At 38.8% G+C, this 23969-nt stretch overlaps 1 long non-coding RNA gene across 1 annotated transcript; it reads right to left on the bottom strand.

Annotated features, from left to right (window-relative positions):
* Nucleotides 1-560: 560 nt before the first annotated feature.
* LOC148130680 (uncharacterized) lies at nt 561-23061 on the bottom strand. The gene is made up of 4 exons (XR_015749591.1): nt 22950-23061; nt 15131-15302; nt 3125-3214; nt 561-1584 (listed from the first exon to the last, which is right to left on the bottom strand). It is a non-coding gene; the product is annotated as an uncharacterized LOC148130680 (long non-coding RNA).
* Between the last annotated feature and the right edge of the window lie 908 nt (nt 23062-23969).

Here is a 23969-nt window from a genome sequence, read left to right as displayed (position 1 = left end):
ATACATTTGGAGGAAAATATGAGGTCTGGATACTTCAGCTTCTGAAACCCTCATCACTGGTTCATACTTATGATAGTTGCAGTGGCCTGGGAGTCGTGTGATCAACAAATGTCTCACTTAACAGAAATTTTGGGCTCAATTGTGGTTGTAAGTTGAGGACCACCTGTACTGTTTCAAAAAAATATTCTTAGTATAATATGGGAGGGAATTGCTAATGACACTATCAAGAACTGCATCTAATTCAGATGCTCTAGTCCAGTGGTGGCTAACCTTTTTGGGCTCCTGTGCTAAAAATTGTGCGTGTGCTTGCATGCTCATGTTCGCGTGCAAGCACTTAGAAGGCAATGTGCCCCCACACACCCTCTACATGCGCGCGCAATCGCACCCCATCCCCCACCGCCCCCTTACCTGCACTGCGCCTCAAAGCTGATTTTTCAGCTGGTTTGAGGCCTTTTTCAGCCTCCCAAAGGCTTGAGGAAGGCTTCTTCAGGCTTCTACAAGTTTTGTAGGAGAAATCTAGCCCTGTAGTCACTTCACGTTTTTCCGAAAATATCGGAAGTGACAAAACGGGGCTAGATTTCGCCTACAAAACTTGTAGAAGCCTGAAGAAGCCTTCCTCAAGCCTTTAGCAGGCTGAAAAAGGCCTCAAACCAGCCGAAAATCAGTTATGAGGCGCGCATATGCGCAGTGAGGTAAGTTTGCCTGCAGCTCGTGTGCCAGCACAAATGGCTCTGCGTGCTACTTGTGGCACACGTGCCATAGGTTCGCCATTACAGCTCTAGTCTATCCCACAGTCCAGGACTTTATGCACACATGAGATATCACTGTATTGGAGTAACACAAATGTCAGTTTTGCTTTGCATGGGACATTTATGTCACTAGCACTACATTGTATCATTCATAGCTATTTCTTTAAGCCACATACTTAGTCCTTGACCTACAACCACAACTGAGCCCAAAATATATGTTGCTAAGTGAGAAATTTGTTGAGTTCGGCCCCGTTTTACAAGTTTTCATGTCACATTTGTTAACCGAATCACTGCAGTTGCTAAATTAGTAACATGGTCGTTAAGTGAATCTGGTTTCTCCTTTGACTTTGTTTGTCAGAAGGTTGCAAAAGGGGATAATATGATGCCCCATGACAGCAACAGTCATAAATATGAGTCAGTTGTCAAGCATCTGAACATAAATCACATGACCATAGTGAAGCTGCAATGGTCATAAGCATGTAAAATGGTCATAAATCCCTTTTCCAGTGTCGTAACTTTGAATGGTCACCAAATGAACTATTGTAAGTCGAGGACTAACTGTATTTTCTAAACTTGCCCCTAACTCCAAAAAGACTTACATCAGCTCACTAGTTATGGTGGATTGTGCCTTTGTTTTGATTCGTGAAATGCTTAAAATGTTGTTTTTGTAGATTGTCTAGGTGGAGAATTATTTACAAAGCCAGAGACATTTGCAGATATCATACAACTTGAGGAACAACATTGGGATTGTAGACATCACTCTCAATGACAGCACACTTGGACGACAACTTTTAGGCAAGACTGAGCGAGCTTTTCTCATCAGCTTCTCTTTTATCTGAAAACAAACAACAGTGAGCTGCTTGACAAGTTTCAGTGGGAAATAACAAATGTTTTGTTCACTGCAAATCATGCTTTTTATTTCCCTAATACAGTTGTCTGGTCTATCCAGTCATTTTTACAAAAAAAAAAAAAAAAACAACTTTGTTGCTGCTATTTAGATAACTTTGCCTGCTCCCTCCCAATCTTTTTCTTCTTTGATTTTGCTCATGTTTTCCCTATCCCTTGTCATAGTCTTTTTATCCTTCACTGATTTTTTTTCTCATTTCCTATTCGCCCTTAGGCCTGACTCACTTGTACAAGCAACTCCCAAGACAAAACCAGGTTCCCTGAATCAGCAACCTACAATCCTGGCGCCAAAGGGAAAGAGTCACAGCAAAATCCTTAGGTAGTTAAGATACACATGCAAGCATTTTACATACCTAGCATTTCATATGTACACGTTGCATACATTTTACAACATACAGTAGCTGCACAAATATTTGTTAAAGCAGCTGCTAAACATCTGAACATATAAAAAAGGATCCACTCAAAATACTTGCCTTGCCTGTTGATGGTTTTAGGTGTGAAATTGGGTTAGGATCATTTTTCAGGATGAAGGGCTCACATCACAGTATTGAATGCCATGCTGGCAACTACATTCCATAAAACTACGTTGGGTGGGCCAGGGCAAAAACTAAAATTGATTGTATTTAATTTGCATAGATTTAAATTTTAATCAAGTCTATGCAGTTAATAATTTACACCTTACAATTCAGTGGAAACCTGTAGAGCAGCACTGAAGGGTTCAATGTTGCATGGAATTTGGAGAATTCCATGCAACATTGAACCCTTAAGAAGGGAAAACTTTTCACAAACACACACACACACACACACACACAATTAATGGGCTAGAAATCACATCGTTGTAGTTCTGTAACATCTACTATCCTAAATACTTAGTCTAAAAATTTAGTAAACCAGATTCTTTTTAAAATATGTTGCTTAAAGCTCATGATTTGCACATGCTTCGAATTAAAATGCCATTTGAGAACTATAGAATGCCAATTGAGCAAGCCAGCATGGTGAACTGTGAACCATGATTTCTAGTTTAGTGCATTGCATAAACCTAGTCAGTTTCAATAAACTAATATTAAACAAAGCATCTCCAAGCACAGTTTTTAAAGTCACAATAAAGGCATAAATAAAACATTTACTGTTCTTAAAGTCTAGATTACAAGCACATGTGTAAGCAGGATGTTTCTTCAGCTGATTAAGGGTACTGTGTGAAAGAAAATGAAAGAAAACGTGCTAGGGCAAGGATCAAGGCAGTAAAAGACTGTTTACTGTGCTGCATCTGGCATAAGGGCATCTGGCATCTGCTTTATGGATCATCAACCTCCACATCTGCAACAAGTAAGAGAAATGTTGATCTCTTTAATATTAGCAAAGCTGCTGCAATCCAATTCTTTCAGAAACACTTCAGTGCAATGGATTAAAACATGAGGTGTTCTTATCCCGTAAAGATCACTTCTAAGCATTTGAAGGGGTCCTTCTACCTTGTTGTTGATAGGCCACCCCAGTCATGGCTGAAGCAGATGAAGGACAGATGACTGGTGGATGGATCATCAAGGTTCCTTGATTTTTATCTACAAAGAAAAAGGTCAGGATTTGGGTGAAGCTGAGGAAGTTTACCTGCTATTTGAAACCAGCAGGACATTTAGAAAGTGATCCTTCTGGTCAAAAGAAATCTTATTGCTCTTTTCCGCGTTGGTTAAGTGGCCTGCTAAGAGAGTTGGTATAACTAAACAAACCCCTTATTGGCTTAGTTCCAACACAGAGAAAGTCAGTATCAGAGTTGGCTGATTCCCATTGTCCCGTAAGCTGTTCGATCCCAACTTTTCCACTATGGGTTTACCCTTAAACAACTGGAGAAAAATGCCCATGACATGTCTTAGTTTATTTTCACCAGCTGTTTGTTCAACATAAATATTTAATTACCATCTGAGTTAAGAATTACCATCTTTTCTTTAAAGTTAACATAAAATTGTTAGGTGAAACAATGATGAGCTGCTGTATGTAGTCCAGAGCTGGAATACTTGGGTAGTGCAGTGTGTGGCACAAGTTCCTGATTGCACTTGATTCCAGCAATATAGCCACTTTTTATCCAGTGATCTGCTACTTTTATTTGCAGTTGAGGTAGGTCAAGTTATGATTGCTAATTCTCAGGATTAGCAAAGTTTTCACATAGTTCCAAGCCATAGGATGTGTTTTCACAGCTATATTCAGTGGTGGGATTCAAAAAAATTTAATACTAGTTGTGTGTGTGTGGCTTGGGGGGAATGCCATGGCTTGGTGGGCATGGCAGGGGAAGGATACTGTAAAATCTCCATTCCTTCCACACTTCATGGGGAAGATCCCCATTCTCTCCCCACCCCACTAACCTGCTTTCCAGCTCCGTTCTCCTGTGCAGGGCAACAAAAGAAGACCCAGCCAATCAGGTAGGACTCGGGAGGCAGAGAATGGATGGGGGTGGGGCCAATCAGAGGTGGTAGTTGCCGGTTCTCTGAACTACTCAAGATTTCCACTACTGGTTCTCCAGAACTGGTCAGAACTTGTTGAATACTACCCCTGGCTATAACTAAACTCAACCAACCATTTTAGCGACTATATTATAGCAGAACCTAGCCTGAATGGTTCATTTATAATTTCCTATATTGTATAAACCCTGGGGAATGGGTTATTTGAGAAAACTATGTTTGAGCTCACAGTGGATAAGTGTACCATGTAACTGAACTCCTTGATTCCTTCTTTGCATCTATCATCATGTAAAAGGGGGAAATAGTCCAACCTACCAAAAGCAGGAAACAGTAGGAACTGTAGGAAACAGAACAGGAATGCAGCTCAGAATAGGCACATAGCAATAGCAATAACATAGCACTTAGACTTATATATCTCCCCATAATGCTTTACAGCACTCTAGATGCTTTACAATGTCAGCATATTCCCCCCAACAGTTTGGTCCTCATTTTATCAATTTTGGAAGGATGGAAAGCTGAGCCATCCTTGAGCCCTGTCAGGATTGAACTCCAGATTGAGGGCAGAGTTTGCTTATAATACTGCATTTTTGTGCAGGAGGGAGAAGATAGGCTCAAGAAGGACCAGAAGGATCTTGACACTTGAGCATTGGGCCTAGCCAACAAGATGTAGTTCAATGATGAGAAAAATAAAGTCTGCCAGTGACAGGAAAAATGTAAATACAAATATATAGAATAGGCAACATCTGGATCCACTGTAGTAACTCTGAGAAGGATCTAGGTATCCTACTGGACAACCACTTAAATTTTAGTCAGCAGTGTGTTGCAGCCACCAAAAAAGGCCAAAACTGCATCAGTACTGTAGATCAAAGGTGTCAAACTCGCAGCCCATGGGCTGGATGCATCACATGCTGGCCCCCACACCCGTCCGGGTTAGCAAAGGGGGGGAAAGTCCCAATACATCACGTGACGACGCTGTGATGATGCAAGTTTGACACCTTTGCTGGAGATGATAGCATAAGCTTATGAGAGGTAATAGTACCACTAGTGAAACTACACTTGGAATATGGCATCCAATTCTGATCACACGGTATAAAGGCAATAAATGGACTGGAGACTAAATCATACAAGGAATGCTTAGGTATGTCTACTCTAACAAACAGAAGGATTAGGCAGTGACGTTATAGCTGTCTTTTTGAACTTGAGGGCCTGCTACAGAGAAGAGATGATCAATTATCGAAGGCATCAGAGGGTAAGATAAGAAATGATCGGTAGAAATTCATTAAAGAGAAATACAACCAAAACGAAGGAGGAATTTCCTGACAGTAAGAAAAATTAATCAATGAAACAGCTTGCCTAACATCTGTTGTTCTTATCACAATCACTTTTGCCCATGATCCACCCCCAGAATTTACAATTTTACATTCTGCATATTTCATTTTCATATTCTTATTAATTCTCTTAATCTTACATCTTAAACAATCAAATCAGCTATACTTATATTTATATTCATTTTAATTAATTAATTAGCCATGAATATGTATTAATAGATGTTTAAATTTGAAACAATTTTTTTTCTAAGCATTCTATTACTGAATTTCCAAATTGCCAGATTTTTCTGTACTCTCTGATTTTGTTTCTACCTATTCATTCATGTCACTTAACAAAAAACTCTTTTTTGTTCTGGATTGCATTCACTCAAAATATTGCACATTTTTTCTGAAAATTCTTATCTTGTTCTTCCATTATTACTGCAATTCAAGTATATATTTATCACCAACCTATTTATTCCTACTTTAATACATGCTCAAAAGGAGCACAGTGGCTTACATAGTTAGGATGTTGCGCTGACAATTTGCAAGCTTCTGTTTGAAGCCGGGTGTTGCTGTATGATGGAGGGTGAGCCCCCATTTTTCGGTCTAGCTCCTACCCACAAAGTAATTTGAAAGCATGAAAATACGAATAGATAAATAGATACCACTTTGATTAACAGGAACATTAAAGGAACCCCCAACTGGGCATCCCCTTGGCAACAATGATGTAGTGAGTTAATCCTTTAATCACAGAAGTGCTTCGGTGTTTCCGACACGCAGTGGTGGGATCCAACTAATGTAAGCTCTGTAAAGGACCTTGGAATACTCACCTCTAATGATCTAAGTGCTAGAGCCCACTGCAACTACATAGCCAAAAAGGCATTAAGAGTTGTTAACCTAATCCTACGTAGCTTTTTCTCTGGTAATATCACACTACTAACCAGAGCATACAAAACATTTGCTAGACCAATACTCGAATACAGTTCATCAGTCTGGAACCCACATTACGTATCTGATATTAGCACAATTGAGAAAGTCCAGAAATATTTCACAAGAAGAGTTCTCCACTCCTCTACTCGTTGTAGAATACCTTATGCCACCAGACTTGAAATTCTAGAACTAGAAAACCTTCGGTCTGACTTAAGCATGGTATATAAAATCATACATTGCAATGCCCTACCTGTCAGTGAATACTTCAGCTTCAACCATAACAACACAAGAGCACACAATAGATACAAACTCAAAGTTAACCGCACCAAACTTGATTGCAGGAAATACGACTTCAGCAATAGAGTGGTCAATGTCTGGAATACTCTACCCGACTCTGTAGTTTCTTCCCCAAACCCCAAAAACTTTAACCTTAGACTGTCTACTATTGACCTCACCCCTTTCCTAAGAGGTCTGTAGGGGGCGTGCATAAGCGCACCAACGTGCCTACCGTCCCTGTCCTATTGTTTCTCTTATTCTTTTATTTTTCTTATATGTACCCATTTCATGTATTCACAACTATGTATACACTTATACTTATTATCTTGTAAACAATTGGCAAATCAAATAAATAAATAAAAATAAATAAAAATATATAACAACCAGTTCATCCTAAAGACCAGATGGGCATGGCTGGAGGGGTCATGTGACTGCAAGTGTGGCCAACTCGATGTCACTCACTTCAAGATGGGGCGGCAGAGGCGGGCCGAGGTGGCGGTGACAGTCAGGGTTTTTTAAAAGGGTTTTGCAGCAGGAAATGGCGAGTGGCTACTTCCGGCCTTTTTTGGTGCAGCTGGGCACACGACCCCACCCTGAGACACTGCCCTGCAGCCACCAGACTTTTTCGGCATGAGAAGCCTGCAGCCACCGGTCTTTTTCAGTGTGAGAAGCCTCCAACTGCTGCCTCTTTGCTGGCATGAGGGGCCTGCAGTAGCCACTGCCTCTTTGCCAGCATGAGCAGCCTCCAGTCACCTCTTTGCCAGCTGGAACTGAGCCAGCAGTGGCAGCTGGAGACTGCAGGCTTCTCATAGCAGCAAAGAAGTGGCAGCTGCAGACTTATCAGCGCTTATCAGTGGAGGGGGGAACACAGTGAGTAAAGAAGTGCTGACCAGGGTGTGACCTGGGAAAAGGTGTATTAGGTAGCAGTATAGTCATATCAATGATGCAAGCATTCCCTGGGTAAGACCAGATCCACAGCTCCTTCTTGCTCCATGAGCACAGGAACAAATGGGCCTATCTTTCATTCATATGCACTATCTGTGTTTTGATGTGTTGCATTTTTACTGGTTTTTGTCTCGAGCTATCTGAAGACCTTCCAAGTATTTAATCTACTGTACTTAATTCCAGTCTAGCATCATCCTACCTCTGATTGTCTACAGCATACCCCCTCTTTTCCAGTTAATGATGACTACCCAACCTGGGGTCTTCTCAGCTGATTGCAGCTTCCTCTTTCTTTTCTAGTTGATTCAATAACTCTGTAAAGGCCAAGCTGTCCAGAAGAGTCCCAAAGGTTCTTTTTCAAGAAGCAATTGGACTTTCTGTTTTTTTTTGTTTTTCCTGAAACCAGAAGCTGAAGAAACTTCTTGGATGAGAAGTGAAACGTCTTCAAAGAAAAACCAGAAAGTCCAGTTGCCTCTTGAAAAAGAACCTCTGGGACAAACATGACCTGGATGATTGAGAATCTCCATAGGTGTGTTTTGGCCACCAAGTTTTTCTTACATTTTCCCAGTGAACATCCTTTTGATTTCTGCCCGGCCTGATGAAACAATCCCCTTTCTTTCTCACCATATGCCCACTATATTGCAATGGTTTCATCTCTCTATGATTGCTGTTCCTTTGCTTCTATTAACCTGAAGCATGAATTCTTCATAAGGGGCGCAGTGGTTAAAGCGCTCAATCAGAAAGGTCAGCGGTTTGAATCCCTAGCACCACGTAACAGAGTGAGCTCCTGTTACTTGTCCCAGCTTCTGCCAACCTAGCAGTTCCAAAGCATATAAAAATGCAAGTAGAAAAGTAGGGACCACTTTGGTGGGAAAGTAACAGCGTTCCGTGCACCTTTTAGTCTAGCCGGCCACATGACCACGGAGACGTCTTTGGACAATGCTGGCTCTTTGGCTTTGTAACAGAGATAAGCACCACCTCTTAGAATCAGAAATGACGAGCACATATGTGCAAGGGGAACCTTTACCTTTACCTATGAATTTTTCATAGCCACACTGGCAGGTTTCTATAGAATAAAGGACATGATTCTCCCTATTAAAGCACAATGTTACAATGGGGGAGAAGGAAGGGAGGGAGGGAGGAGGACGGAAGGAGGGAGGGAGGGTGAGGGAGGGACTGTTTAGTTTCAAATGAAAAAAACATGGGGAATGTGAAGGGGATCTGTTTGTCCAAATAACTAGGAAACCAAAGGATAAGTATAGGGATTAGTGAGGAAGGAACCATCTCTAAAATTAAAAAATAAATAACTATAGTACTGATAGACTCGCCCACACATAGAACAGATAGCAAGGCTTTCTTTTGGATAGAGGGGAAAAAGCAAGCGAATGACTAATCAAAGTTTATGGTTATCATAATCTGAACGGATCCCCTGTCTAGTCCATTGCTAAACTATTGCAGTGCAATGCAGATTGGAATTCAATAAAATCAACTTTAGGTACAAGTAGGAGAAGAGTTCCTGCTCTTAAGTCCCCAATTAAATTTTATGAGTTTGGCCATATTTTGGGCAATATGCCGCAAGGGCAAGCAACATCCATTTTTATTTTAAAACTATTCTATGCAAATTAGAATTTCTAAACTAGAAACTATCAAGCCAACGTAGTGTGGCTCACATTCTACTAACTAGGAAGTATATGGAACATACTTAAATACCCTTACGGTGAATGGGAATCTTTATTCATAAATAGTTTGCTACCAGAAAGTGGCTGCTGCCAAGATGCTTGACATCGTGCAACTCATGTTTACCTATTGAGAGCAAAGATAATACAATAAATAGTTATTTGTGAGAGCTGGCTGTGTGCAGTTTCTAAGAAAGGGTAAGAGGGCATAATAATTTTTGAAAACGATGATTCAGGTGAGCACATTGAGTCCAGAAAGTGTCAAATCTTCCTTCCTATTGCATAACCTTCTTTTTGGTATGAGCTACTTAGAAACAATGGTGTTTCCACCAACTTTCTATTGCAACCATGTATATATGTTAATATATGCAAAGGTTTACATATAACTTGACAGGTGATAAGGTAGAACAGGGATGGGGCAAGGGGGTAGGATAGCTAGATTTTTTTAGATCGTTAATGAGCCATGATTTCCTGATAAATGCTGCAAATTGTTCAATGGACAAGCAGTTATACATTGTTTCTTGGAAGTAGTGTGTATTTACAGATTGTGTACAACTATTTGCAATGTACATAAATGCAAGTTAAAGTAGAATTAAGTTTGCAATCTTGTGATTTATGAACGGAAGTTCCTTAGCATTTATGTAATAAAGTAGCACACATGGAGTGTGTCATAGATTACTTCATTAGGGTTACAGAAGTCTTTCTCAACCAGGGGTCCTTTATATGATTAAGACTGTTAACTCCCAGATTTCCAAATCTGAAAGTAGAATAGACCTTACATGAAACAAAGATCCCAGTTATTACCTTTTTACTACAGGTTTGAAGTATGACTGAAGCTAGAATGTAGAAACAGGCTACATCCATCTTCTACGTGAGTGGCAGAAGTGGCAGCTTTGGCAGTTCAGAAATTACTGTTAGCAATTACACTGTGAGATTTCACCTCTACTTACAGCTAGTTTGTTATATTTTTATGGTATGGAAAAGTTCTATGAAAATAAATGATCAGAAAAGAAGTTCAGACAAATAACTGATGGGCGGCCAATAAATTTTATAATAAATTTTAAAATAAATAAATAACAGCAAGGTAGAAAACACCTTTTCAAAAGAAAGAGGAAAAACAAGAAAAAGTTACTCTGATTCTAAATGCTTTACTTACATTCTATTCTGATTTCTCTGATTCCAAAACTGAACAAACTGAACCTTAGTTCCTGAAACTGGAGGGTGGCATTATTTTCTGAAAGCAACAATCATTTGTTCATATATTTAAGACTGGGTTTCATTGAAAGTAACTGAATTTATTTCTTAGTAGATAGGTATCTCTCCTGCAATTTTTTTTATGAGCCTTATATGCTGACATTTACATTCTTCATGTGTAGAAACTGGGTTTGTCTCAAATATTTTGCAATAACAATTAATGCTGTCACCCAGTGGTTTGCAATTAGCGACTGACAAGGCATTGCAATACCATTTGTGAACAGTAGCAATGGTAAGAAAAGATCAACATCCAATAAATAACTTCTCAGTAATTATTTTCCACATCTGTGAACATCTTCACAATAAATAAACATTTTACTCACCTTAATACTTCTTAAATAAAACCCAGTATTATATCTTACTTTTTCCTATGAGTAAGGAAAAATACTTATTTAATTAATTCATAGTTACCCTAGTTTTAACCCATAGCACAATTCTCACTAGTATTGCAATCCTTCACCTTTTACTCCAATAATTTATCATTTATTAAAAATAATTAAGAAAATTACCGAAAACAAATTAGAGATAAGACTTTAATTTTTCCTGTAATCAGACCAATGTGATTAACAAAAGTAAAGCTTCACTTAATTCAAGAATTTGTTGAATTGGTTTTATAATAACAAAACTGAGTAAGGTTTTAGTAATGTCACTCATACTGAGTGGAATTGGGACACAGAAAGGGCCTTTGGACAAATCCAGACAATCACATCTGAAGTTCACATAGGACCAATGATAGAGGTACTCCACTGTGTCTTTCATAATATCTCTTCCTCCAAGCCAGAGGTCTTCAAATTTGGCAATTTTAAGACTTGTGGAGTTTAACTCCCAGAATTCTCCAGCCAGCTATGCTGGGAGTTGAAGTCCACAAGTCTTAAAGTTGCCAAGTTTGGGGACCCCTGCTCCAAGCACATGTTTGATTATTACCAAAAGGAAGTTGTATTCTTCTATATGAAAAAACCTCATCAAATATCACCCATCAAAATGTATGGGTTTGTTGGAATATTTTATAGAATATAGTATTAGAAATTTCACCTGAGCATTTACACTTTTATTAAGTCTCAGAAACCATGTGTCCTTTTGCTGACTTTAAGATTTGTTGGCCTTCATACATTTTATTGTTCACAGACTTTGAAAGAACCAGGGAAGACTTTACCCAGGGAAGTGAGTGAGACAAGGTGTACATTCCAAGGATAGTTTCCCCTTAGGTAAATATTCTCAAGAAACCTAGAAGACCTGGTGAAGAAGGAAGGAAGGAAGTTCCTTATATGGATTGATGCAAGGAGGGATATGAATGATTGGGAAAGGTGGTATTCTGTATGAGGGGCTGATTGTATTGTATATAGCCTGTGCTGGATGGAGGGCATATTTGGGATCACCCACCCAACACCTTATTGTCATGGCTGTTGGGTGAAGAATAAAGAATTTAATTTAATGCAACTGCCTGTTTTTCCGATCCATCTCAGAAACAAACTTACTAAGGAATAAATATTTCAACAGGTTGTATAAAGGTAAAGGTTCCCTTTGCACATACGTGCTAGTCGTTTCTGGCTCTGGGGGTGGTGCTCATCTCCATTACAAAGCCAAAGAGCTGAAGATGTCTCCGTGGCCATCTGGTCAGATGACTTAACGCCAAAGGCGCACGGAACACTGTTACCTTCTCACCAAAGTGGTCCCTATTTTTCTACTTGCATTTTTACATGCCTTCAAACTGCTAGTTTGGCAGAAGCTGGGACAAGTTAATGGGAGCTCACTCCATTATGCAGCGCTAGGGATTCGAACCGCCGAACTGCCGACCTTTCTGTTCGACAAGCTCAGCACCTTATCCACTGATCCTCTGCATCCCTTAACAGGTTGCATACAATTATGCTACTGAGGGCAATCTCAGTAAATTTTCTGCTAGGATTTTAATTTAATTTTATTAAATATGCTGGTAAATGAAAAGAAAGAAGGGGTAAGAATAAGTGTACCAGAAGAATTAACAGCCAATTTGATGCTGCTTCCTTCAATCCGTGATTTTCTTGATATGGAATGAAAACATTTCCAACCACACCTACAAAATGCATAGAAAATTTCAAGTGGGATTGCAATGGTTATGTTAAAAAAGTTAAATTTCTGGCTGTCCCTTTTAGGCCCTAATCCAGGGCAAGTGGTCCCATGTTTAAACCGTAAGAAAAATCCATCAATTTACGGGATTCTATGTATGTTTGAATATCATTTGGCCCTAATCATATTGGCAAGATTCATAGCAAATTCATCATGTGATTTAGATATCATATTTGACTTGGACATAAGTTTCATGTTTAAGCATGTATTGCAATTGCTGCTTCCGCCTGTAAAAAGACTTTAAGCTGCAAGTTCAGACATGTTTTATGAAAATTGGTTTGTGGTGCCACCAACTGGAATTATTTTTTCATGACAAGAGCAAGGTACTAATGAGAAGAGATTTAATTATTCACATTTAAAAGTTAATTAGCCACAATTAAATAATCCATGTGATACAGAAAACCTTTCTCTCCACTGTTCTTAAAATGACAAAAAAGAGTTCTTGTTCTATGAAATATTTAGAATTAGATCTTCACCACAGTTAGCTTACAAATTGCTCACATTTATTTTCCAGATTAAATGGGATTGCTGGCCCTTTGCCCAGTGACTGTTCCTATTCCTTTAAGAATTTTCCCCTATTTCCTGCTTTCTAGTTATGCTGGAGTATGCTGCCAATTTTCCCTGCCATTTTAATTTTTCTTTCTGGAAATAATGGCAGTCGGGCATATTTTGAGGTCATTAGGTCGGGCAAGAGAGCTTCTAATGGTGTATCAAGAGATGCCATTTTCCTGTATTATGCACTTTGCCTGCTCAAGAGACACTTCCTTTGCTAACTTCCTTTGTTCTAGAAGTGGTTTCTGTGGTGTGGGAGCTGTATTGTTGGTCTGGCAATAAGAGGTTACAGGAATCAAGTGATGATGAAAGCCGATCTATAGAGATCTCCCTTTTTTAAAGAGCTTTTCCATACTGTGGCTGGAAATGAAGCGGTCCTAAATCCTTTCCTGATTTCAACCCTTTCCTCCTCTTTGGCTATGATAATGGGCTGATATTCTGCCTGGACCACAATGTCCATAGCAGAGGTGGTATTCAGCAGGTTCTGACGAGTTCTGGAGAACCGGTAGCAGAAATTTTGCGTAGTGCAGAGAACCGAAAAATACCACCTCTGACTGGCCCCACCCCCATCTATTCTCTGCCTCCCAAGTCCCAGTTGATCAGCTGGGTCTTCTTTTGTTGCCTTCCACAGGAGAACGGAGGAGGGAATGGGGATTTTGCAGTAACCTTCCCCCAGGGGTGGGGTGGAAATGGAGATTTTACAGTATCCTTCCCCTGCCATGCCCACCAAGCCACACCATGTCCACCAAGCCACACCCACAAAACTGGTAGTAAAATTTTTTGAATCCCACCATTGGTCCATAGCCCCGATTTTGAGTTTCCTTGCTTCTTTACCCATTCTGAACTGAACAAGGAAGGAATTATCACTCTTTTACCGTTTGGGCTGCCAGGACAAATTTTCCCCCCAATTTTATCTCTTTTTTTTAAAAAAAAACTTTTTATTGTTTTATAAGTAAATTTGTAAGACAACAACAACATAGCTACACTGCTTCAGTTTAATGCCTGAATTTCCCAAAGCCAAACACTCCAAACCCAGCTTTTCACTACTCCACTAAGTAAGCCTGTAAAACAAAATGGCTGCGAAAGGCAATATAGTTAGTGACTGGAAGGGAAGGGCAGGTTCTACTACAGTTCATGGCAGCCAATTACAGGGAGAGGTTTACACTGTAATGAAGCACAGCAGATGAATCGCTTAGCACATTTGAGTCAGCACAAGTCAGAAAGCCTTTGGCTTTTGATGTGTAGCAATAAAATATAGACATAGGTTGCCTTCGCTTTACGCTGAATATAGAAAAAGATTATCACTGTGACCAGATCCATTATTATTCAAAGACCAAAGAAATAAACCTGCAGACTTTTAAGACAAATCTCTTCAGTGTAATAAGTTTCATTGCTAACAAAACATGGATAGGATTGCATCAAAAAGTAAATTCCATTATGCACGTTCTTTCTAGTTAAGTAAAAGCATTTTTTTAAAAAGACACAGCCAAATGGAGTAACTTATTGCTGTCTGGTTCTCTCACAAAGTGAACTTAAGTTAATAAAAATATTGATCCTACTGTGTATTTTGCATAACTGTACTGGCCGTGCTACAGCCACACAACAAACTACTTACATACATTATAGCACCAGCAAATCATGCAACTGTCATGTGGAAATGTCACTTCAATCAGACGTGGACAGACATGTAAGCCTTACATTTATTGCAATGATTCAATTGTGTGTCCACTTTACAGAAAGTGTACAATTTTTCAGTGTCAAAAGAAGAATAAATAATTTTATATAGTATGATTCGGTTTGGAGCAGTTTTTGATTACAACTTTTAATTGTAAAATGCTTTGTTTCCAGGGAATAAGTTTGAGAAACACAGTAGGTTTATAAAGCAATAAGTTTGGTGTGGTAGATGTCATTTTTCTTATCAACCCTTTAACTGTATTTCAAAATTTATACATGTGAGCAAGAATTATTTCTCCTTTACTTACCTATACTAATGATCCAGGATTTGGGGGTATAAGTGATTGTAGAAGTCAGCCTGACCTTTTGTACATTGGATGATGCAAGATTTGGAACAGCCGCACTAGATTAAGATGACAACATCTTGGAAGGTTGCTGAATGACAGTGAAAAATCTTGATATTTTAGTTGATGAAGGGATCTGAAGAAAGGGAATTACATTTCATAAAATTCCGAAGGAATAAGATCATTACTGCTTGAGTTGTATTAGAAAAAGTTGAACATCTGGAAAATGTAAAGCCAATAAAACCATCTGTGATTTTTATTAGAAAATATGTAAATTGTAGAGTAAAATGATCTATTTGTGACACTATCAAATTAATAAGAATTATTTCATATGGTTTCAAATCAGTATAAATAGGGGATTCACAGTTACCCACAAAAGGAAATAGCATGTATCTCATTCACTTTCTTCCACTTCATCTAATTTTTCATTGTTATATTTATGAAACTCTTTTTTCTTGATAATTTTCTTACCTGTTTTTTTTTCCCCTTGGCTTCTGTTCCAATTCATATCCCAGGATATAGAATGGATAGATTTTAATGTAACTATTCGTAATAGAATTGTTAGAACAGGAATAAAATTTACACAGATTCCATAGAGTTTTGAAAGAAAGATATATTTTATTATTATCCCATTTTATGTTCAATACATGCAAAATTCCTTCTCAAACTTCAGTGAGTGCTTTATCATTAAATTCTAGTGTAAATATTTTGTTCTACATAATTTCTTTTAAATCTGTAATTTATATTTTCTCAAGAAAGTTTTACTAAATTTGTCTTCTCTTTAGAATGTTTTTATAAAAAAGATAGAACATTAAGATACTATTTTACAGTATTAATAAACTGATTACAAGAAAATATTAAATTTATGATCTTTGATATTGCTTATGAATTCCAAACCAGAATTAAGCCAATGCACCAATAATTGTTCCAGGCAATAAAAATAGCTAATGCATTTATTTACAGTTATTTTGAGCTTGTTCTGTAAACTAAAGCAGTTTGTCTTATAGTTTAACTAATTAAATGTTTTATACAATGTTTTGAAGTAAACATTACATATTATTAAGTGTTCTAACATCAAAAACATCATCAAAAAAGCACAACAAAGAATGTTCTTTCTGCACCAACTCAGAAAGCTCAAACTGCCCAAGGAGCTGCTGATACAGTTCTATAGAGAAATTACTAAGTCTGTCATCTGCAGCTCTATAACTGTCTGGTTTGGTTCTGCAACCCAACAAGACAGACACACACTCCATAGAGTAATTAGGACTGCAGAAAAAACAATTACTACCCACCTGCCTTCAATTGAGGACCTGTATACTGCACGAGTCAAAAAGAGGGCTGTGAAAATATTTACAGACCCCCTCACATCCCGAACATAAACTGTTTCAACTCCTTCCCTCAAAACAACTCTATAGAGCACTGCACATCAGAACAACTAGACACAAGAACAGTTTTTTCCTGAAAGCCATCACTCTGCTAAACAAATAATTTCCTCAACACTGTTCAACTATTTACAAAGTGTACACTACTATTACTGTTAATCTTCTCATCACTCCTTATCATCCATCCCCTCCCACTTGTGATTGTAGGACTGTAACTTTGTCACTTGTATCCTTACGATTTATACTGACTGTTTCCTAGTATGATTTGATTGTTGATTGTACCCTGTGACTATCATTAAGTGTTGTACATTATTATTCTAGATTCTTAACGAATGTACCTTTTCTTTATGTATACTGAGAGTATTTACACCAAGACAAATTCCTTGTGTGTCCACACTTGGCCAATAAACCTATTCTATTCTATTCTATTCTATTCTATTCTATTCTATTCTATTCTATTCTATTCTATTTTTTTCTATTCTATTCTATTCTATTCTATTCTTGGCATGGAGGACTTGCTCCTGGCAGATAGCAAAACTTTATATTTCCATTTGCAATGGAAGACTTTTTTTTCTTTTTAATTGAAAAGTCTAAAAGATATAAGTATCTTTTTAGCAGTACAGATGAACAAATTAAAAATAAGGGAAGGGGAACAGCATAGAATTGATTTGATGGTTCGACTTTTGCCTGGCATTGCATGATGGAATACTTAAATATTTCTGTGCCTTTGATTGATTTATTGTTGTCAGATCCTGATTCCTGAACCTACAATTTTCTTTGAAATATCAGACTTAAGATCCTTGGAATATTGTCTTGATTAAACATTACTGTATATGGTAGAAAGAAACAAATAAATATGTGTATTTGTAGCTATTATTTTGAAAGTCAAAGATTCCAAAGAGATTTAGATTATAACAATGAAATATGTGCATCAAAATATAGCAATATTAATCCATATGAAAATGAGATTAATTTAGGACAGGACATTTTCTCATAACTTTAATATATGCATTTTTCAGCGATGAAAAAAAATGAAAAGCCTGTGTTTTAAAGTTAGTTATAAAATAGAATTGAGAGTCCTAACTGAATAGAAAGTACTGTAGAATATGCTGGCATCACATCATATAAGCATTGCTATGTGGTACAACTCATATGAGAGAGGGTGAAATTATGACCATAATCTAATGTTAGATCATATTCAGTTCCATATACTAAAGCAAATACAATAGCTATTGAAACACATAATTTTGGTTCAGAACCATAACTCCCATGGTTTTGAAACTTTTGATACACAACTGTCTCCACAAATCTATTCATATTTAAGTTGTACCGTGCTTCTCCAACAATACGGCCTCCACCAATAGGAAGGCCCAGTATGATTTCTAGTCATGAGGTGAAATTAAGCCCCACCCCCAAAATTTAGGCCTATTTAATCCATGTGTTTCCCAGCCATTTCTCACATCGTTCGTTAGAACTACACGAGGTGAAGAGAAATGGGGGGAAGGGCGGGGGATGGGGAGAAAACTTGCCTTTAGGAGTGCCCTGCAGGTAGTTAGAATACCCCGATCTACCAATAGAACATCAGCCGATAGAAGCTCCCCGAAAGCAGACTCCACAGCTGCTTCGGGGCGAGACGTGGCTACCTGTGTCCCCTCACCATTAGGCAGTGTCTTTCGGGCGATGGAAGCTCCCCAAGGGCAGTCACCAGCCACTTCGATCAGCCAGTAGAAGCGGCTTCGGGGCGAGTGAACACGCACACTCCCCTTGCCGCAAGGCCACTTCTATCGGCCGACGAAAGCTCCCTTGAAGGGAGAGTCCCCAGCCACTTCAGGGCAAGGCGTGGCTGCCCATGTCACCTCGCCATTAGGCAGTGTCTTTCGGGAGATGGAAGCTCCCCAAGAGCAGTCACCAGCCACTTCGATCGGCTGGTAGAAGCGGCCTCGGGGCAAGCAGCGCAAGGCCGCTTCTATCGGCCGATCAAAGTGGCTGGTGACCGCCCTTGGGGAGCTTCCATTGCCCCAAAGACACTGCCTAATGGTGAGGGGACACAGGCAGCCATGCCTTGTACCAAAGCGGCTGGAGACCCTGCCTTCAGGGAGCTTTCGGCGGCCGATAGAAACGGCCTCGTGGATAGGTACGTGCGTATGGGCTGCTCTAGGTGAGGGAGGAAATTAAGTCACCCCCAAAAAGATGACCTAGCCGTTTTTTCAGGGCTCAAAAAAAAATAAGACCCGGCTCTATTTTGTGAGAAACACGATATGTACAGTATATGTCCAAAAATATATTGCTCCTCTTCCATCCTTTATATCTTTTATGCATATTAGTTAATATAAAGATAGATTCACTGTTTTAATTGGAAGCTAATAAAGCAATAAGATGCTTATTTTTTGATAGCAACTAGATGAGTCTTCCAATTACTGTGCTTCTTTCTATAGTAGAATTATAGTCTGCTTTGAATAAATCCAGAAATAAAATAAAATAAAATAAAAGGGCCTGTAAAGTATGTAAAGTATAAGAAATATTCCTATCTCTCTGAAAAGAACCTGTATTTATCCAATTATATGGTCAATTGTGTCTTTGTCATCTGGATAAAAGAATAATTGAGCTGTGCTAATTGTTGCACAGGTTTCTTTCCCATCATGAATACCAAAGCAGTGTTGCCTCATTGGTGATATCAGCTTATCCTTGTGTATATGTTTTGATCTCTCTGAGCAGCATCAATTATCTCCTGATTCATCATTACAGGAATCCACATAAAAAAATTTAGGCACACCCAAATATGTAGCATACCATATGGCAGTATTTCTCAACCTTGGCAACTTGAAAATGTGTGGCCTTCGATTCCCAGAATTCCCCAACCAGAGGTGGTATTCAGTTCTGGAGAACCGGTAGCGGAAATTTTGAGTAGTTCGGAGAACCGGCAAATCCCACCTCTGACTGAAGATTTTACAGTATCCTTCCCCTGCCACAACCACCAAGCCACACCCACAGAATGGTAGTAAATTTTTTTGAATCCCACCACTGTCCCCAACCAGCATGGCAATATATCTTCAAGTTGACAAACAGTGCCATATTAAGTTCCTTTTTCATTAAACATCATACTTCTACCCTTGTGGTTTATGTTCTGTATGGGATTGTTCAATAAACACCCCACCTTGTCTTGGTTCGGCGCAAGTAACCGGATTGGAAGATTGCTTGCCGCGAATCCCAGCGATGGGAATACCGATGTGGGATCCTGGTGCATTCTGCAGCGGTGAGCCCTCGTTATGTTCATCATCCGGAAACCCGTCGATTGCGAGTTAAAATTAGTCACTGACTCCTGGTCATGAGTAGGTACAGGCAATGTTCAATAAATTGTCTTGGTGCCAAATTACGTGTTTGTGCCAACAAAAAAAACCTTATTACCTTATTATATCTTGATATAACCAGTAAAATATAACTTATTACAATCAAGTTATATTTTGCTATATCAAGATTACATTCTAAAATGTCTAGAAATAGATGGACCAGTGTTTGCAATTTTGTGATTATTTCCACTGGTGATAGTTTTCAGTTTTTTGTTTTTTTTCAGAGGCTTGGACAATATTTTTTTCCTTTTCTTTCCAATGCAGTGACATTCACTGCAGGTCAAAAATATTTCTGCTCTCTGTGGCTTCCTGCAGTCTATTTCTTCCTTCGCCAGCTAGTGTGATAATCAATAGAAAAACAGATTAGAAGTGAAAATCTGAATTCATGTATTGACCTTGGAACAAAAATTGTTCCAGACAAGGATTTTAATTACACAGTCATTCTTCCTTATTCAGAGAATTCCAGCATTGAGGTGAGATGATTTATGCTTGTGTTTGTTGTTTATAATTTCTTCTGTTATTTTCTTCCATGGAAAACGTATGGAATGGAATGGAACGGAACAGAACAGAACAGAGTATTGGCCAGATGTGATTGGACACACAAGGAATTTGTCTTCAGAGCATAAGCTCACAGTGTACATATAAACAGCAAGTAATAGGTCATAGGTCATAAATCATAGTTATAGTTATTAATCATAAGTTACAAACAACAATTGGTAAATCATAAGAAACCAATAGGAGAAGATAGTAGGGAAGATGAGGAGGTGAGAAAAGATGAGAAATGAGACAGTGCTGTGAGAATTAAGGGTTCAGCGGAATGATGGCACAGAGGAAAACTATCTTTTTGTCTGGTTGTTTTGGCATGCAGTGCTCTATAGCAGCATCTTGAAAGGAGGTGTTGAAATATTAGTTAAAGATGGAATGGCTGCAGACTGCCTTTGAATGTCTAATACCAGGAAGCAGCCTGGGGGGGGGAGGGGGAATTTGGAGAAATCTTTTAGCTGGTCCTTAAAGTGACAAACACCTTTATATCTCACATAAAAGTATTAGGAAGATGAAAGAAATAAAAAACAAACGGAGGTACGTAAATGGTTGGGAGGCATGAGGAAGCAGAATGGAAGGAGGAGGGATAATTGGTTGAGAACATCAACCATCAGTCTGGAATCCACATTGCATATCGAACATTAATACAATAGAGCGAGTCCAGAAGTATTTAACGAGAAGAGTACTACACTCCTCTGCTCGCAACAGAATACCCTATATCACCAGGCTTGAGATTTGGGGCTTGGACAACCTTGAACTATGCCGCCTAAGAGGTCTGTAAGGGGCGTGCATAAGTGCACCATCGTGCCTACTATCCCTGTCCTATTGTCCCCATTTATTTGTACCTATTTCCTGTATTCTTACTCATGTTTATACTTATACCTATTATCTTGTAAGCGATTGACAAATCAAATAAATAAAATAAATAAAAACATCTTTTATTACCCCATGATAGCTTCCATCTTGCTTGCAGTTCTGACCCCCCCCCCTCCTCCAAGGCTGCGACAATCATTTTGGAGCCAAGATGCAGGTAACAAGCAACCATTCTGCAATTTTATACAGTACGTAATGGCAGCTGTTTAAAAGCATCGCTTCTCAACTTGTTGCCTTTCCTTTTAATTAGTGTTGCTTTCCATCTATCATTTATATGTGTGTATATTTTAAAGTCAATTACATGAAAGCTCTGATTGCCAGAAGTGAGACAATAAAATATTTAGGTTGGTAACTAAGCAGGGCAAGTGCTCTTTGAAGTAAAAATGAATTTTACATGTTTGCTTCTGTTGTACTCAGTTTTAACTTTCTTCGTAAGTTATATAACTGTTCCCTTTGGCCTGTTGTCAAGGTCTCACATTAATGATAGGTTTGCTGCACATGGCTGAGGAAACTGACACACAGAGTGCCCACGTGCCAATTCCCAGCTACAGAATAATTTGTTGGCTGAATGTTTCTATAGAAGAAGGTGGAATATCTCTGCATAAAGTTGCAAGAATAGTCATGATGAGGCCATTGCCCTAGCATAGAAAATATGAGTTTTGATTTTAAAAAACTAACAAACCCTACTTTGTACCACAACAGGTGCTTTCTTGCGCCTCCGTTTGTTTTCCCATCTCTCTGGGGATCCAGCACATCTCTGTCTGGCAGCCTCTGAGGAAGGGCAGGGTGGAGAACTGGTAGAAGACTTCATCCTTCCCGATACTTATTTGTATTAAAAATGCTCCACTATATCTTTCCTTTTATTCATGCTTTGGCACTCCCATATTTGCCAATAACATAGGGTAAGCTCTGAAGACATCTAAGATAGAAAAACTATTTAATGCCTGTCTAGGTCAGAAGTCTCCAACCTTGGCCACTTTAAGATTTGTGGACTTCAATTCCCAGAGTTCCTCAGCCAGCAAAGAAATACAGAACAGGGTTGTGTTCAAGCTCTCAAGCGCTTGCCTTCCTTCGCTTTCAGCTGGTAAAATATGTGTCATGGGGTAGCTTGGCTTCCTTGAGCCAAAGCAAGAAAGCATCAGGGCAGCTATCTTCTTCTTCCTTGCATATCTTTGTGGATGGTGTCTTGCCATCTCTGTTTTGTGAGGTTGCCAGCTATTGACTTTTAGTTGGTAGGCAGTCTTGGCAATGGTGAAATGTGCTGCACAACCGGCCTTCTCTCATCTTCTCTATAATTTGTGCCACACCAAAATGTTGTTCAATGGTGTCATTTGTGATGTGGTCAAGAGGGGAGATACCTGATGTCCAATGGAGCAAAGCTGGCTGAGGACTTCTGGGAGTTGAAGTCCACAAGTCTTAAAGTTGCCAAGGTTGGAGACCCCTGCAATGGAGCATTCACATTTCCATGGCATCTACAGCTATACAGGACATAATTGTTTTCTGCTGTTCCGGAGGACTAAAAGGTATAGCAATAGCACTTAGACTTATATATCGCTTCATAGTGTTTTACAGCCCTCTCTAAGTGGTTTACAGAGTCAGCATATTGCTCCCAACAATACAGGTCCTCATTTTACTGACCTGGGAAGGATGGAAGGCCAAGTCAAACATGAGCCCATCAGATCAAACTCCAGACTGTGGGCAGAATCAGCCTGCAATACTGCATTCTACCCATTGTGCCATCATGGCTCTGGCAAGAAAGCAAATGTTGCCAAAATATTAGAAGAAATGTCCTAATGGTGAGAACAGCTATCTTGGGCCAGCCATCTGATAAAATGTAAAGAGGCATCCTGTTTCCCAAACACTCTACCAACTCAGTGGCTGGGTTCTCATATCATACTAATCCGTAAAGCACTGGTAATCTTAGTGTAGGTAGGGGAAATAATCTTATTTTATTTCTTTTTAGTTTCTGATTTCTGAGAATTGCATGTTGTACGGCCAGTATTTTGATGAAACCATCAGATGAGACAGAACTAAATTTTCCTGTTCTTTAGAGAAGCTAAGAAGAGTTCTGGGTGTTTCAAGTCTTGAAGAGTGTTCGGTGATTTCTGTACTAGTGATTTGTAATTTATTCAAGACTCTTCTAACTACAGATAATCCTCAATTTATGACCACAACTGAGACCAGATTTTCTGTTGTTAAGCAAGGTGGTTTTTAAGTGAGTTTTGCCCAATTTTACAATCTTTCTTTTTTGCTACAGAAAAGATTTGCTTTTGTTAAGCAAATAATTGAAGTTGTTAAGTGACTCATGCAGTCATTAAGCAAATCAAGGTTCCTCCATTTATTTTAGATTGCAAATGATGTTCATATGAGTCTGGGACACTGCAACTATTGTAAATACATGGTGGTTGCCAAGCATCCAAATTTTTGACCATGCAGTTGATACATCAGTTGTAAGTGTTTTTCATATGTATTTGTTTTTAAGAAATGTGCAACATGGTTGGCTTTATACACTCATACACATATTTCTTACAAGTACATTTTTAAAAGACCAACAAAATTTGAAATGTTACTGCTTTCATCTATCATATAATCCTGAAATTTAAAAAAAAATTCCTTGAGTGTATGTAACTGCTAAATCATCTCAATAACCTTTCTTCA

The sequence above is a fragment of the Notechis scutatus genome, chromosome 4 (assembly GCF_049901735.1).
Source record: "Notechis scutatus isolate UNSWTSFEM ecotype Mainland chromosome 4, rNotScu1.2, whole genome shotgun sequence".
Classification (NCBI taxonomy): Eukaryota; Metazoa; Chordata; class Lepidosauria; order Squamata; family Elapidae; genus Notechis; species Notechis scutatus.
The sequence above is the reverse complement of the archived record's forward strand: the minus strand, read 5'-3'. Positions and strand labels throughout refer to the sequence as shown.